This window comes from Nylanderia fulva, unplaced genomic scaffold (assembly GCF_048542155.1).
Source record: "Nylanderia fulva isolate GAGA-0341 unplaced genomic scaffold, ASM4854215v1 Scaffold38, whole genome shotgun sequence".
Taxonomy (NCBI): domain Eukaryota; kingdom Metazoa; phylum Arthropoda; class Insecta; order Hymenoptera; family Formicidae; genus Nylanderia; species Nylanderia fulva.
Genome location: NW_028190455.1, coordinates 1,758,336 through 1,776,831, shown reverse-complemented (window position 1 = coordinate 1,776,831; position 18,496 = coordinate 1,758,336). Strand labels below are relative to the sequence as shown.

Here is an 18,496-nt window from a genome sequence, read left to right as displayed (position 1 = left end):
TCGAAATCAAATTCCAAGCACACAACGTGTACTTCGATATAAATATATATATATATATATTGATACGAGAGAGAGAGAGAGAGAGAAGGATGACGAAGTTATCATATATATGTTGCGTCTGTGTACGGAGTATATATGTATATATACGATTCTCGATGCGTTTACTTTCTTTACTGCGGCGCGATGGCCAGTTTCCGGTACGTAGCGAGGGAGGAAATCGTCTTTCGGCAATTCCTTTTTTCCCCCGATCTCGATCGATTTGTACGCAAAGCGCGGCGGCAGCAGCACTATGTATGTATTTTCACGGAAATCACCAAGTTATATAAACTCGGAATGTTACTCGCGCGTTTGAAAAACAAGTATTGCACATGCAAATGCAAAATTCCATCTCGATTTGTCGAAATTCGCGTTTCTTCGATGCTTTCGAATATAAAACTGTATAGTGTCAGCGAAATTAATAATCCAATCAATCGTGAAATTTGTCACTCTTACATTTGCTTAAAATTTAGAGAAAAAAAAATATATATATATATATATATATATATATAATTTTTAGAAGAGAATGGACACATTTGGATATTTAAACGCGCACGAAACGAATAGGATATTGTGAAATTGCAAACACCATACTGCTTATTATATAAATCGCTAGGAAAGATATACGATTCACAACTCGTGTAACATGCAATGAAAGTTATTATTAAACGTCGCACAGTGATTTCCGAGCTAATGAGGAATGCAAGAAGTATAAATCTCTCGCGTGTTTCGGTATATATACAATATACATACATATATATGTGCATGTTCAAGTACGCATATAAACTTCTCGTGAAACTTCAGACATCTCAGGAATATTCCAATCTCTGAATATACCGCGAAGGCAGACGGCTCTAAATATGAAATTCTCTTAAGCGGAACGGGCACGCGAGGGGAATTCTTCCCCAGCTGAGGGTATATATATATATATATATATATATATATATATATATATACATGTAGCAAATTTTTACTTTCGCTCGTACGTTACGGCATGTATATATGATGGTCCATTGTGGATGATAGGGGATGATTCTACATGAAAAGAGATGAGTCGAAAATGTGAAATGAGATTTTTTTGTTCAGGAAACTTGAATTCACTAATAATCTCACTTTTTATGAGACGCTGGTCCCTTCTTATATATTAATACAGGGTGTCTGGCTGTTCTTCAAATTCCTCAAGTCTTTGAAATAATCTGGAATTTTGTTCGTTTTTTCAAAATCCTGCGAAAATGTACTTTTAAATTTTTCGTAGATCCTTGACTTTTTCGTTGCTTCTAAACATCCAGCTAAAATATTTCACCTTACTTTGTAAATAATACGATATATTTTTTATTTAGGAGTTCAAAAATATGTGTCACGCATAAGTTATTTATATATTTTAAGCGTTCAGTTATAAGAAAATATTGTATTGAATATTTGTAATGGATATTTTAATTTTCATTAATATGCAATTATATCGACTTGATAAAGAAAATAAATTTTTCAGTTTCTTTATTATACTATTGGAAAATCGTGAAAAATTTCCTTGAAATATCCTGGGAATGTCCTTAAATTTTATTTTCAAATACTAGACACCCTGTAATAAACGTGCGCGAATAAAAATAATAATTAATAGTTGAGGGAGGGCGGATGAATAAACTAATAATTTTAATTAAAAGAGAAGGCTCGAAGGATTAAAAAATCAAAGTTAGCAAGAAGGACAGACGAGTCGTAGCAGGATGTTCGTGCTAATAAAATCTATTAATAGATTTCGCTTTAATAGATTTTGTTGATTAGCACGAACATCCTGCTACGGCTCGTCTGCTCTTGATAATTTTAATAATTCTAAATTGAATACTTAAAACGTCGCTAGTGGTATTTAAAATAGGAACGATATATTTAATTCGACCCAAACTAGCCAAGAAAATTTTTATTTTATTTCCACTAAATAAAAATAAAATAAAAATTTTCTTGGCTAGTTTGGGTCGAATTAAATATATCGTTCTTATTTTTTATAATTTTAATTTTAAAAAATTAGCTGTCAAACTCTCTCTCTCTCTCTCTCTCTCTCGCTCTCTCTGTCGCAATTTGTGCGCTTCGGAACATGTTAATGTCAACATGTACATGCATCTACTAAACAGGGACGCGAGTCACTTTGCGAATTATCGGTACGATCGCTTTAGCGTCGTGTAACTAGTAGTTTAACAGTGGCATGTCCGTGAACGATGGATAACCAACAATTGATAGTCATACTCCTCCTAGTTTCTGAACAACGATATATCGATATACAGATATAAGCAGGATTGGAGCGGATAACGCGCGCGCGTGCACGTATAGTTTGATAGAACTTGGATGGAACTTCCGATTATTATGCCAATTCCCAAGCAACTCGCTCTTCGACTACTCCGCTCGGAGATTAGATTTATCTCTCCGAAGGATATAATCTCCGGCGTGTTTCTCCGCTAATAAAAAGACGTTTCGCGGCGGATTGCGCGATGCTCTAAGCTTTTTCATATCGGTTCGTTGGAAAACGAGCAATTCCTTCTTGGAAGAAGAGAATCTTACGCCGTTTGCGTAAATCCAACTGCAACTTCAACGGAAAGTATTACGGGAGAGAGCATTACCGGATGTCATTTGAAATTCCGAGTTTTCGAAAACAAACGAAATCTTTCCGCGCGATATGCAAATGCGAGAGCAAGCAGCGGGATGATGAGATCCATGCGAATTGACCTGACAGGAAAATTTCGAGATAATCGCGCATTTCCTCCCCCCCGCCTCTCCCTTGTGTAACAACCTGTGTCAGAACGTCAACAACGGCTCGGCATCTGGAACATCAGTTCGATATGCCATGTATATGGCATCATATGTACACGCGTCGAGTAGCTTGGCCGCAACAGGTTCTCTCTCCTCGACGTGTTCCAAGTTTCCCTCCGGTTTTCCTTCCGTAGGGGATGTGCAGTCCCCGTTATAAAACGGCCGCGAAATCGAATAATTAAATCCTCGTCGTGTAAACGATCGATCGAATATCAGTTTTCGCAAATCGAATGTAACAAGATATAATCCCTTACTGCGTCGATACCATCACGATAACACGTTACGCGAGTTTATATTCCATAGGTGTATCTAGGGTTGGCAGATACTTCGAAATCAAATATTTCAATACAAGATACAAGATACTGTTTGACATAAATATATACTATTGAAATATTTTGGTTTTCAAATATATTTCAATACTAATTGTATTTAAATATATATTTATAAATACTTTTAAAGGCAATTATTTTTTTAATTTTTTGATTATATACTGTATATTTAATATTAAAGTATAATTACAAAAAGATTATCTACTATTATTTAAAAAATAAAATTTTTGAAATAATAATAATAGTAGATGATTTTATTGTAATTATACTTTAATATACTTTAATATAATTATACTTTAATACTTAATATTAAGTATAATATAGTCTGATGGTAGATCAAGCTATATATATATGTAATTACATAAATACATTTAAATACAAGATACATTTAAATTAAATAATTAATTACAAAATTCAAAATACTTGATTATTCGATATTTAAATACTGCATTTAAATAAGATATATATTTAAATACATATCTCAGATACTTTAAGAAATCTGCCAATCCTGAGTATATCATATATCGGAAAAATCGAAAGTGCGAACCCTAAAAACATTTTCATGCAAAAACTTCGTTCATCGGATAAATCAATTTCGGATAATTAATATGATGTAATCTTTTATCGTTTTTAAACTTGAATAATTTCAAATCACTTTGCGATTCTAATTATTTTTTATTACAGTAATTATTAAAGAACAAAACAAAAAGTTCAACGTTCTATTTTAAAAAGTAATGTAAATGAAATGAAGCTATATATATAAAAGAGGGATATTTAAAAATATCTAAATGTTTATAATCTCTTAAATAGAATGTCATACCTTTATTCTGATAGAAAGCCACTCACCATATTTAGGAACAAATTCACCAATTAATGTATAAAAGTTAATTCAACTGGCAATTTAAGATAAAAACAGATCTTATTAACCTTTTAATTTTTACAATTAAGTATAAAGTTTTAAATAAGAGAAAAATTCATTTAAAATTTTTAATCTTTTGTATAAAATTAACTTTGCATAAGTCTTCAAATATGAATGTTTAATAACGTTCCCAATTATACCTTCAATCGTCTTGAAATATAAATTCGACAGTTTTATAAATCTGATAAAGCCTGACATATTAAAAATAAATATAAATATTTAGATGATTCATGCATTTGCTAAAATCTACGAACGATTATCTTAGGATTCACTGACCACGTCAGAATAAGTATATCTATCTCTCGGAAAAACTTGTACGAAATCGTGGAAGCGACTCGGAAGCAATGAAGTACAACGAAACACTGAAAACCTGAAACTTTCAGTTAACTGATCTCTTATATCCGGGCGAAAAGTTTCGAGGTCGTTCTCTCCCTCTCGAAGGGAGAGACGACATTCGTAAACAAAAAGGAGCGTGTCGGTAATTACAAGCTAGTTAAGCCTCCCGATTAAAATATATATAAAGGCGAACGAGTATGGGCGTTTGCAAGATTTTTTCCAGGAGGGGGCATAATTAAATTTTTTATTTTTGTTCCTTCTTAATTTTTTAAAATTTCATTGTTTTGTTACTTTCATTTTTTTACTATTAAGTATGCAAATAAATTCCAGTATTTTCGAAAGAAGAGCAAATGCTCAATTTTTTCATTGATTCCAAGAGGGGACATAATTAAATTTTTTATTTTTGTTTTTTCTTAATTTTTTAAAATTTCATTTTTTAATTTTCATTTTTTTACTATTAAATATGCAAATAAATTCCAGTATCTTCGAAAGGAGAGCAAATGCTCAATTTTTCCACTGATTTCAAGAAGGGGTAGATACGTCCTCTTGCCCCCGTCTGTGTTCACGAGATGGGATATCCTCGACACGATATTTTCTTGTAGGAATTAGAAATCCGGATACAATTCGCGCCCGAGTTCCGTTTGATAGATTTTCCATTATTCGCGATTATTAGCAATTAATTTTCGATTATCCGCGGCTTCGATTATGCGATGCATTAACCTCCCATCGACATCGTCAAATTTGATCGAACGGAACGAATTAGTGACGCGTCAAATCGAACCATACATGTATACATAAATAAATGTCGAATGCACCTTAACACACAATAAAGAATCGGATTTCCATTTCTTTTCCGCGAGCGCGCGGCTAAACGCTGACAAAGTGCGGTTTATCCTTCCCTGTCTTTTCCTTGGAACGAAACTGTACAGCTCTCGTAGCGAGCACCTTGCCGATGCAATCTGCTTGCTAACGACGTCGACGTGCATCGAGATCCGTACTTAATTAATCCTCGAACGCGGCCGGAACGAGAGCGCGAGTCTTGAAGCGCGAGCGCGGAAGCGCGAGGAATCAAAGGATAGAACGCGCTTGTACCGCGTTGAAACTTGTTTATTGAATTGCTACGTCGTACTGCGGTTAAATGCGAGGGGATGTTTAAACTCGCGGAAGTGAATTAAGAGTATCGAGTAACCTCTGCGAAAGTTGCCGAGTTTCAAGAAATTAGCAAAGTTTGAGGCGGTACGACGGCAGATATGCGCACGGAACAGAACGTTCCAGGGGGATGAAAAAGGGGGTTGGGGATCGCGCGTTCGATGCCTCCGAATAAGTCCGTGCGCGCCTTCGGCCAAATAAAATTCCCCTATTACTGCCACCACTCTGTTAGTACCACGCGGCGTTCGAGCGTACTGAAATTACCCAACTTTTTCGGTCAAATGTAATATTTTTTGTCACGGCGAATGTATCGCGTGCGCGCGCACACACACACACACAAACACATACATAAATTTGTCGAGCAGCGGCGGCCGTTTGTGTATTTCCTTGCGGAAAACACCGAGGCTCGGAAATGCCATTTGCCAAGTTTTGGCATTTTGGTGCAATAATAGAGAGAGACAAGAGCGGAACGCGAAGAGGAAGCAAGAAAACGAATTTGAAATTCGATTGTGACGCGTTCCACCGTGTGCATATTATTCCGCGCGCGTGTCATTCATGTTCAAAAACTCGGAAAAATGCTGTCAATTCAACGATCCACAGTGGTAGAACGGTCAAATCCATTGAGCACGATCGTGTTTGAAAAATCGACCCTCCGCAACGGCGTTCAAGTTTCACTAACACTGATGATATTTTACACTCGGGGATTTTGTACAAGCTTTCAATCAAAACAACATCGATGAATGGAATTTTCACTTCCGTATATATATACGTGTTTCAAAAGAAACGTCACGTTTATATCCTTTCATTATCCGAAGTGTCATTAGAGAGATTATCGCGTTGCGATATATATATATATATATATATATATAATACCTATATGTACTATATAAACGTGTATAAAACTTTGGGTGATGAAGCGAAACCGAAAATTCGGTGTCGTTCGCATATCATAGCCGTATATCGATTTTGCGATTTATAAAATGGATATATATGGCGATCCATATATATATTTCGGTGGAAATCGTGTGCACATCGCGCCGCGCAACGTATTTATCGAAACGAGGGGGATTGAAACGCGGGAAAAAAATGCGAGTACGAGGGAGCAGCGATTGAAGAATTGAGAGTCTTGACTACTGAAGCGCACTTTAAGCGCACTCGCGATGCACACTTGAGCCGAACGCCATATCTATTTACATTTGAGTCAGTGGATATGTCGAAAAGTGTCGACCCCTTTCAATTCTAAACGCTCGAGCATGCACAGAGAGAACTCTCCAATTCTCACTTCTCGTCTCGGATAATCTTTCCCCGTCTCCACTCGACGAAGATCCGATTTAAAAGTATCATTATTATATTTAAGAAAATTATTATCGTATTTGCTGCTCTCTCTCTCTTTTTCTTTTTTTCTACATTTATTTATAGTTATTAGAATCTGCGATTTGACGTCGAAAAAAATGAATCATTTTTATTGACAGAGTGATTTGTCATTTGCGACATAATAGAAAAAGTGATGATTGATTCTATGCGCCAACAAAAAAGCTGAAATGTAGAATGAAGCACTTTCACGCGAAATTGTTTTTGAAAATCAAGAAATTATCTTCTGTCAATTTTCAAAATGATTTTTTAATTATTTCGTAAAATTGTTTCGAAAAAGCGTTCAGCTTAACCTCGAAAGCTTACTATTATAGTACTTATGGAAAATTTAAACATTCTATTTAAGAGGAGATAATAAAAAATAATATATTAAAATTTAATTTGTAAAATATTAATTGTATGATTAATTCATTTTCTCAAGAATAAATCGTGTCTTATTATTCATATATCTTATATTTTGATAATCGCTGTAGAATGAAATTTGTTCATTGCGCAGTACTATTAAAAGTTATGAAAGTTTAATATAAAGAAATGGAAAGAGTCATTAATTTTGCAACGTTTAAATTCAAGCATTTTTATTTTTTTTTGAGAGTTGAACTTTGTATAAAGTAAAAAAGTTTACTTCTCTTCCTTAATTCTTCATTTATTTTTTCATGTAGAATAATTTTCTTTTACAAAGTTATATCTTTACTTTAATAATATATACTATCCTGAATACAAGGCAAATATACAAAATCTAATATGATAAAGAGAAGTCAATAATATGAAACACTTTAAAACTTTGAATAATGTGAATAAGCCATGAAACAAGTAAACATTCGATACGTGATATGAATGCGATTAGTTTGATATCTCTTTAGATATTCGATACAAAGGTGTTCGACCTGTATGAGTCTCGTTGTCTCACGGATTTTAAATCAAAATCATCCATTATTCTCTCGCGTTGGCATAAAAAGCTGTTCTACTCGATCCACCGTACTCAAGTACGGTACTCTAGCGAACCATTTCTATATTTCACACTGATTTACACGAACAAAAGACCGATAAAACCGACGACAAACGTCGCAACGTAGCGAGATCACTCTTATTCCACCAATCTCGCGCGGCAATTTTAATGAGAGCTTCGCAATCTATTCCATTCGATTTTTTTTTTATTTTTATATATCGCAGCGCCGCGATCGATAAAATTATTTAAGGCAATTTCTTTTTAATCCATTTTTGAATACAAAAGTTTAATGCGCGCTCGCATTGACCGTGCAAATATCGCGGTCTTGTTGTCGTAAATTTTAACGCGTAAAAAAAAATGCTCTATGTCACGTAACGGGATAAACTCGCGGAACAATTTTCCATCGTTCGTTTTTATACCGCGCCACATCTAAATTAATCTGCAAAAATCATAGGAAATATTTCGCGTTTGATGTGCGCTGCGTGTTCAATTCGGATTTATAGTACGCAAGTTTGAAAAGATGAGAATACGCGAGCTCGACAAATGGACTCGATTCGCGTGTTGTGTACCATTTCGAAACGGATACTATGCGTATTAACGACAAGTACGTTCATATACGAGCGAATATAAAATACTTGACTACTATCGAATAGAAAGCAAAATCATGTAACGCGAAAATGCGTGCCATAAAATACGCATTAAAAGGAAGAATATTTCCGCATATATATATATATATATATACCGCGGCGGTGATCAAAAAAACATATACATATCTCGTGAAAAATAATCGGTAGATTAGGGATAAGTCGTTGGAATAACTCTTACGGATCAATTTTGTATGTGTACTAACGACATTTACATTATAGAATTATGAGGTTGCTAATGGCTGCGATTTTGTAATATTAATGTTTTCGTGGGAATGTGACCTGGTTGAGAGAGAAACTAAGCGAAAGAGAGAGAGAGAGAGAGAGAGAGAGGTCGCGATTCCATCCACAACGCAAAACTCTAGTCTTTTTACGCTCACTGCACTTAATTACGTTAAAAATAAGTTCGGGCGGAGTAATTAATTTTAGATTCACGTAAAAGTTTAATCACAAAGTTTTGGCCGGGCGCAGGGTAGTATTTGGAAAGTATCTTTTTAAGGGGCTGTGCAAAGGCTGCGCGAGGATAGAGGGAGAGAGCGACGAGTGAGTTTAAAGATATGGAGGAGTGGATGTGCCAGCACCTTAATCTTTTCCCCGGGAAAAGTTTCTCCCGTCGCAAATCTTCCCGCGCGAGTGCGAGCGCGAGCGCGAGGACGTGAAGCGCGGCCACCCTCTTTGTACCCTTCCCCGTTGCTACCCCTGGGGGAATACAGGAACGAGCGTGTAAATCAGGAGACACTCGACTTTTTAAACAGTAGATTACGGTTCCGTTCGTTTGAAGCTGGAAAGAGAGAGAGAGAATCGCTCGTATATTTTACGCGAGCGCGACAGGCGCGCAAATATATATTCGTTATAAATTGACAGATCTCTGCAAAAATCTCCCTCCTGTTCCCGTTAATTATTTTTCGTCAGCACGGCGCGAAAAAGATAGAGAGATCCAGAGGGGAAAAGTATAAGAAAGAAAACAAGAAAAAAGAAATAGAAAAAAAAAAAAAAAAACAAGAGTCGCGCGATTTATGTCTGAGAGATTGAAAGATTGCGTGCTAGCGGAACTCATAATTCCGACATGCCGGTTATTGATACGGTGGATGCTTCGATATATCAGGAAGATGCCATATAGAAATCCGGTTCGCGCGGAATATAGATCGGTAGGCGGAAATAAATTCTTATACGTCCGGACGCGCGGATTAAGCGACGGGAGGTAGAAATTTACGTCGCGCGTCGCCGCGCTTTGGTAAATCAAGATCCTCGGGAACGCTTATGGATGCGCCTGGATACCATAGATACGTGAATGTAAAGGAAGGAATATGTAATATTCCTGTAATACGCCCATAGGCTTTTGCCCCTACTCCCTTGGAAGCAGTAAAAAAATTAAGCATTTGCTTTCCTTGTGAATAAACACCGGAATTTATTTTCGTGATTTTATTTAATATAAAAATAACCAAATAATAAAAAATTGAATTTAAAAAGAATAATAATAAGAAACAAAGAAATTTAATTATGTCCCTCCCTGGAAAAAAATCCTGCGGACGCCGCTGCTATTTTCTTCGTTTCTTCTTTAAGAATAACCCATGTGGAAATTGTGTTAAAGCTTTGATAAGGCCTCTGTTAATTTTTCCTAAATTTGTTAGGGTCCTAATGTGAAAGCCCAATAAGAACACTTTAAGGTCACGCTTTTCCATCGATAATTTCCAGGAATGCACCCGCTTTTTTGGGATGTATGTGTATAAAATTAATACAAAAATAAATGCAATTTCGTTTATTTATCAATCTATATTATATATAATATATGACTCGATAAAATTACAAAATTATAGTTATTGCTTGCATATTCTGCCATTTATTTTGGTGATGACTCACGCATTTTGCGTCCTCCATCCCATTCTTTCGCATTGTTTAAACACATTGCGAGATTCTGATAATGCATCTTTTCAGTTACAGTTTTCTGGGCTGAATGAATCTTTCTGAAGATATATCTAAAGAAATATATATCTATCCGATATATGTATATCATCAAATATATATCAGATAAATGTATCTTCATGCTATTAGGGATTTTCACATTACTACCAGATTAGGTTCCAGTAGGGCGATATTAGTTTGAGTAGCTAATTTAATGTATGGTCTAATCAAGGAAATCAATAAGGGTACTGACAGGACCTGATCAAGGTAATGATTGTTAAAAAAAATATATATATGTTATTATGATATTTATTTTAAAACTTAGTAGAGTTTTGATAAATATATAATAAGTCAAAAATATCATGTTTATTTTAATAGCTATCTTCATCAAGCCCTATCAGGACCCTTATTGGTTTCCTTATTCGGACCATACATTAAATTAGCTACTCAAAACTCATATCACCTTACTATACCCTACTATAGAACCTAATCTGGCAGTAATGTGGAAATCCCTAATAGGGATCCCACGTTTAAACTCTTAAGAGCCTCGACATTTTTTAAGATTACCCTAAGAATTTATCCCACATGTGATATAAAGCTAAAGAAGCTAAAAGAGGAACGTGTTGTATTTTCAATCGCGACAAATATATCCAACACCTTTTTGTCTCGATAACATCGTTAGAGAGTGACGATTTCGTCGCAACGTCTGAGAGCGAAAAGCGAGGCAAATTAGCTTCGCGCTTGCAAAAGCAAAATCAATTACCCCGAGTATCAACGAGTTCGCTTCGCGATCACGTATATAGCGTCCTAATAAAGGAAAGTCCTTCGTTTATACGTCGCTACGCGACTCGTCACATTTTCAGACGTCTTAACTTTATGACGAGCTCCTTCCTGGCAAAGGAGTGATTACAATTAAAGGAAAAGCTGCGAGAGGGAGCATCGGACAGCCGCGTGACAATACATTATGAAAGTCGAAAGGACGAACGCACATCCTGATAGTAAAATCCGCGGAGAGAGAGAGAAGGGGGACAAAGGGTTACTCGGAGGATTTCTCAATTACCGAAATGGAATGTGTGACAAACGGAGGGGGTGAAAACAGAGTGACGTAGACGGCGACGGTGACGGTGAAGGTGAAGTGACAAGCGGCCCGACGGGATTTTAAGCCCGAGATGTCGAGGAGTTTAGCGAAACGCTTAGAGGCTATCTGACGAGAAATCCTTTTGTCCCGCAGGATAATCTTTCCTTTCCATCGCTAGACCCGTCCGAGACGAGACGAGCTTTCGATATGAAATTAATGCAAACGCGAGTGCAATATTTATTTAACGAATAAATAAATAAATAAATAAATAATGAATAAATAAAATAAAAACGTGAGATGCAAATCCGCGCGAACAAGTTCGAAGAGCGGAGAGGAACGTTGAACGGTTCTTTCCATTAACTCGTTCGCGAGGTCGAGTCTTACGCCGGTATCGGGGAATCTCTCAGGAAGGAATTAGACGGGTCCTGGTGTAGACATCGAGGGCTTACCGTAGAGCACGGGAGCATCTGATAGGGGCGACCACCTGCCTCGTATTTCAACTTCTTCCTGGCTCAACCGGCTCTTCCGCATTGTTCGCTCCGTATGCAGTACGAAAAGCTCCGTTGCTATGTACGAAAAACCCTGCATTTTCAGACGTACCATTTCCTCTCTCCGGAATGCGTCCCGGACGCTCTGCGATATATGTATACATATGTATATATATGTACATATCGAGCGACCCGAGAGAATAAATCCTATTATTGCATTTACACTCAATTTTGATAAGAGAAACAAGATTATACGAGTCGAGAGAAGAGATTATTAACGCGTCAGGTAACGGGATAGGTAATAGGAAAATTAATTTCAACGTTACTCCTAAAGATGAGCCGTAATTCAGGTCGCTCCTTCAAACGTTTTCGCTAAACTCCCGGGACGCGAAATTAATTTTGAGGTTATTCTCATAAGGGCGAGTTCCGCCCTCGAATGCACATCTGTAATAATATATAAGTCGCGTGACATAAAGGCAAGCGCTAGATGATGATTATACAATAAGGGAGACGGGAAAGACGCCACTACCGAAAATTGATTGACTTTGAGAATTTGCGCGACACACAGTATCCCCTGGAAACACCGATATATAATTGTTACATTGCTATAATAAAACGGAATATAACAGGTAATATAACGTGTACGATACATGTAACATTCATGTTAGTTGTAATTTCCCACTCATAGATGTAACATTTTATGTAGCAAGATAGCACTGACTTATCAATAAATCAATGTGCTATTTGGTATATAATTACAATGTAATATGTTATATTAAAAATGTTACATCTATGAGTGGGAATTTACAACTAACATATACGTTACATGTAACATGCTTAAGTATATAAATGTTATATACATGTAAGTATTCAAGCATGTTACATGTAACGTATATGTTAGTTGTAATTTCCCACTCATAGATGTAACATTTATAATATAACATATATTACATTGTAGTTATATTGTCATTATATCCCAAGATAACACTGACTTATCAATACATCAATGTGCTATTTGGTATATAATTACAATATAACTACAATGTAATATATGTAATATTAAAAATGTTACATCTATGAGTGGGAAATTACAACTAACATATACGTTACATGTAACATGCTTAAGTATATAAATGTTATATACATGTAAGTATTCAAGCATGTAACGTATATGTTAGTTGTAATTTCCCACTCATAGATGTAACATTTTTAATATGACATATATTACATTGTAGTTATATTGTCATTATATCCCAAGATAACACTGACTTATCAATACATCAATGTGCTATTTGGTATATAATTACAATATAACTACAATGTAATATGTTATATTAAAAATGTTACATCTATGAGTGGGAAATTACAACTAACATGGATGTTACATGTAACGTACACGTTATATTACCTGTTACATTCCGTTTTATTGTAGCAATGTAACAGTTATATATCGGTGTTTGCTGGGATAATAAATGCAAATAAAGACAAATATTTCTCTCCGTCATGGGGAAAGAGTTTACGATCGTTGTAATCGCGATAGGGTTGGTTTTCTTCGGGAATCGCCGTCGCGATATGTAATCGATGGCCGGAACGACGGAAGGAACAAGGGAAAAAGCGAAATGTTGCATAGGGCAAAACATCACGTTCGATCCTCACATCGAGCCGGAAAATTGTGCCGCGCGCGAAACAGACTCGAACCAATTTTTTTTTCTTCTCTTCGCCCATTTTCTACCCCCTCGCCTTTCTATCTATCCCCGTTTCCCCAAATGTATCCTCGCGGCTTCAAAACGAAAATATATGTGCCGATCGGGGGGTTGGAGGGATAGGGGGAGGTGGGAGGGCGAGAGATCGCTGTTTGTTCGTGACTGCGAAACGAGATTTTTGCGGAAACGGAGAGAAAAATTGCAATCGAGATTTGTGGAGCGTTTCGATTGACGGACTCGGAGTCTATTCTTTTTGTGTATGGGTTTTGTTTTTTTTTTTTTTTTTGTTTGTTTTTTCGTCCGAATGGGTCACTCGCGGTACGCCGAGACGTGCAACAATCTCTTGATCGTTATTCTCGCGGGAATATTTGTCACAATGATTTCGCTATTCTAATTTAACTCGACTTTTCGGTGATATTTGCGAGAAGGGAGAGATTCGCTCTTCCCGATAGGACCATTTTTCCATTCAATAATTCCTTAAGAACGTCTTCCAAATGAATATATAATGGAAGATTGCTTTTAGACATTTGTTTTTAAATTATCACCGCTATTCTTTTTATGAGTCTGTTAATTATGACAGTGATATTTATACTTATAATTGTTGTCGATGTCAATTTACGTGTTTCGATGTTCTATTTGGCGATATTATATTAAGCTCGGACAGAGAACCGATATACACAGTGACTTGAGAATTTTGCAAATTTAAATGATAGTGTCAAATAACTTTGAATAAATGATATAAATTGAATTTTCAATTATCTTGTCTAAATGTGCGGATTCTCTTTTAATGAAAATTGACAACGGAGTTTAAATGCCATCTCTCGTGTATGACAAAATTAACTCGCGATAAACTTTCTGAATATTTAAGCAGATATTGTTCTCGTAGAATTATTCTCCAAAATAGCGAAGTGGAAAATAGATGGAAAATAATTTTTGTTTGTCAATAAAAGAATTCCTCGTACGTACAATATTCGATAAATTTTTTCGCGACCGTGCAAAATTCACGTTGTGTTCGATACGTACGTGCATAGAAGAACACATTTTCGATTACAATGGAGAAATAACATGCCGTTCAATTTGCATGCAAAGCAACAAGAATTCGCCGGAGATAACGGTAACTGTGCCTTATTTTATACCGCTATGCTCGTTGACATTATCGAGTTCAGACATAATTGGGCATTTGAATACACTGTAATTACCATATATTCTGCTAAAATGACATTCTTTATGCGTGCACCATGTCATTCTTTACCGTACGACACGTAATTATGGCTCGTTTCTCCCTCTCTCGTGCTCGGTTTACCTTTGCCTTTGAAAAAAAAGGAAAGAATTAACGCTCGAACCTTCATTTCGCCGTCCTTATTTGTCAAATTGGATTATGATCATCGACCCTAACCGGAGCTGTTAATCACGTTAACGACGACGTGAATGTTTATTTTTATCAATGTAATTAGGCAGCGCGACTCCCGGCTCTCTCTCTCTCTCGGAGAGGTTTTAACGTCAGACTATAATAATATTGTAACATTTTATTCTTCCTTTTTCGCATTGCGACCGCGTTTCATCGTTATTATTTTGCATTTTGTATGTATGTTTCGCGGAAAGCGCGGTATAACTAATTAACGTTTCGCGTACCTCCTACGTAGCGTGGCGTTAATTATTCCCGTCCTCGACTATAATAAATTTATCAACAACCGTATATTATTTAAATCGCACGCTGAAACTGGGTCTTTCGCTCTTGCATTCAGCAGAGTATTACATCAGTTCTCTTTGCCACTCGATGCTCAAACTTTTCATGCATAGATTATTTTTTCCCGTGCAAGCGATTATTTATATCGCATACTTTATTTATTTAGATATTTATACGCAAGATGTGTGCACGTGATAATAAAATTTCTCTCGAGAGTATCGAAAAACACGTAAAAACGCTCTCTCGAGAAGATGCCCACATTTCTCTCATAAATATATACATATATCTAGATAAGCGCGAAACATTTTAGGGGATGCTTCTTTGTCGAAAATTAAGAGAGGTTTCTTATATAAATAGATACCCTTTTCTTATATTCCTCCCTGAGAAGTTACACTTTCCTAAAGAGGGGAGATAAATTAAGTTTTAATTTTTTTCTCTTTCAGAAAAATTAAAAAACGGAACAAATTCACCAAGTTTTATTTTTGTATTTGTCTGAAATTTGCAAAAAAAAATTTACCTCCTATAAGAAACCTCCCTTGGACGTCACTGCTATTCTTTTTATGAGTCTGTTAATTATAACAGTGATATTTATATTTATAATTGTCGATGTCAATTTACGTGTCTCGATGTTATATTTGGCGATATTACATTAAGCTCGGACAGAGAATCGATATACACAGTGACTTGAGAATTTTGCAAATTTAAATGATAGTGTCAAATAACTTTTAATAAATGATATAAATTGAATTTTCAATTATCTTGTCTAAATGTGCGCGGGATTTTTTCCAGACGGGGGCATAATATTAATTTTTTTTATTTAAAAATTTTTGTTCTTTCTTAATTTTTTTGTTATTTTTATTTTCATTCTTATATTAAATATGCAAATAAATTGTAAAGTGTTTATTCAAGAAGAGCAAATTCCCTCTTGCCTTCCTTCGCGCATGAGACCCTCCTTTAATTTTCGACCAAGAATCATATCTCCTAAAATTTGTCGCACTTATTTCTATACACCCTGTATATATACACTGTATAGAAATCTCCCCATAGACGTCCGCAGAATTTATTTGCAGAAGGTGGCATAATATTAATCTTTTTTATTTTTTAATTTTTGTTTTTCATTCTTTTGTTAGTTGATTTTCATTTTTATATTAAGTATGCAAATAAATTTAATTGTTTATTCAAAAGAAGAGCAAATTCCCTCTTGCCTTCTTTCGCATGAGATCCCCTTTAATTTTCGACCAAGAATCGACCGCAGAATTTTTTTCCAGAAAGTGGCATAATATTAATCTTTTTTATTTTTTAATTTTTGTTTTTAATTCTTTTGTTAGTTGATTTTCATTTTTATATTAAGCATGCAAATAAATTTGATTGTTTATTCAAAAGAAGAGCAAATTCCCTCTTGCCTTTCTTCGCGCATGAGACCCCCTTTAATTTTCGACCAAGAATCATATCTCCTAAAATTTGTCGCACTTATTTCCATATACCTGTATATACACCGATGTACACAATAATTGCAATCATTTCGCTTTCTATAAAAAAACGATCGATCGATCGATCGATCGATCGAGCAGCCGGGCACGACGGCGCGTCGATGCGCGCTGACGGAAATAGATCTGGCAGTTGCTCTCTACGCCGGTTCCGCCGTCGTGTTCCAGCGGTTGCAAAATTCATACCCGGCCGAGGGCGTCGAAGTTTTCTTAATAACGGAATCCTGAATTCCGGCTGTTTCTCGAAGTAGGTCGGTGCTCCGTACGATTTCCTAGGTCGTATCTCCATTTCCTGCGCGCGCGAGTACACGGTATCTATCCGCCGCGCCGGCACCTTCGCGTATCGGAGTTTCTGCTCGGGGACATAATTTCAAAATAAGGACCGCGTTTCTTATAAGGACGACTCTTTCCCCTTTCACCTGCCCGCGTCCGCGGAGTTTTAATAAGACGATCGATGGCGCCGTTACGCTTTCCTTTATCCCGATCAACTTTGCTTATTCGTCATTTTGACTTTTCCGAATCGAAATTTTCCATATTTATGAGCCCTCCAAGAGGGTAAAGAATCCCACGTGCCACTTGCGGGGCGTTAAAGTGCCCGCTAAAGTGCACGTGACGGTTCGCGTAAAAGCGCGGCAGTATATACAGCGACAAAAAAGTTTTCTCGTATATCAAGGCGATGACTGTGAAAAATAAAAAAAAAGAAAGAGAACGCACCACGTCAAGCCACCCCGTTGTGCGTGCGCGACGAATGAATTCGGGCAATAAAGCAGGCATAAAACGACAATCTCCGAGAGTCGAGACAATTTTTCTAACCAGAAAAAAAAAGACTGAAAGAAGAGATAAAACGATCCCGACGAATCGATCCAGCGATTTGCATATTTAAAAAGAGTTGTAATAACGTCCAACGTCTGATATTATATATTATTTCGAATATTCATATTAATGATGGAACATGGCACGTTTCGAGACACGATAATAAATATCGAAAATCTTTACTCTCGTCTAATTAAAGGTAATATTTAAACAGACGAATCGACCCATATTAAAAGAATAATTTAATTGCTAATTTAATGATATTTTCAATAATAATATTATATATTATTGTGTATAATGGACTGTGCGCGACTTTTAATTATGAATCCTGTAAGAGAATAACAATATTAATTCATCAAGCGAGTTTGCATATAATGGAAGGAAGGAACGAAATGGAGAGGGATTTAAACTTCCCAGCTTTTCTATTTAATTGGAAAAATTAATGATTATTATTATTTTTTTTTTTTTTTTTGCTAACTCATATAAAGAAAATCTCGTTATTTTGCGAGACATCATTAAATACATCGTTATTTTATAGCAGATTGATATTGAGATGTTTCCACTAACCATACAATAATACTCGAAATAGGACAGTGAATTAAATAGAGATGTCAAATACAGCATCTTCTCGTATGTATAACATTCGTATTACACACCGTGTGAGCGATCGATACGCTAAAAACACAATCCATTTCATCAGCCGTAACTCGAAATGTATAAAATGGGAAATTTCATATTTTTCGTCATTTTTAAGCCGATATTTGAGCTATATATATGTGTGTATTGACCAAGTATATGACTGAATAATTTTT

General features: G+C 35.9%; 2 protein-coding genes across 3 annotated transcripts in view; one reads left to right on the top strand and one right to left on the bottom strand.

Annotated features, from left to right (window-relative positions):
- LOC114930916 (uncharacterized) overlaps nt 1-18,496 on the top strand; it is a 99,025-nt gene that overhangs the window by 17,044 nt on the left and 63,485 nt on the right. The gene's annotated exons all lie outside the window — the stretch shown is intronic.
- The window catches only part of LOC114930910 (lachesin), a 35,671-nt gene that overhangs the window by 12,570 nt on the left and 4,605 nt on the right, over nt 1-18,496 (bottom strand). The window lies entirely within an intron of this gene.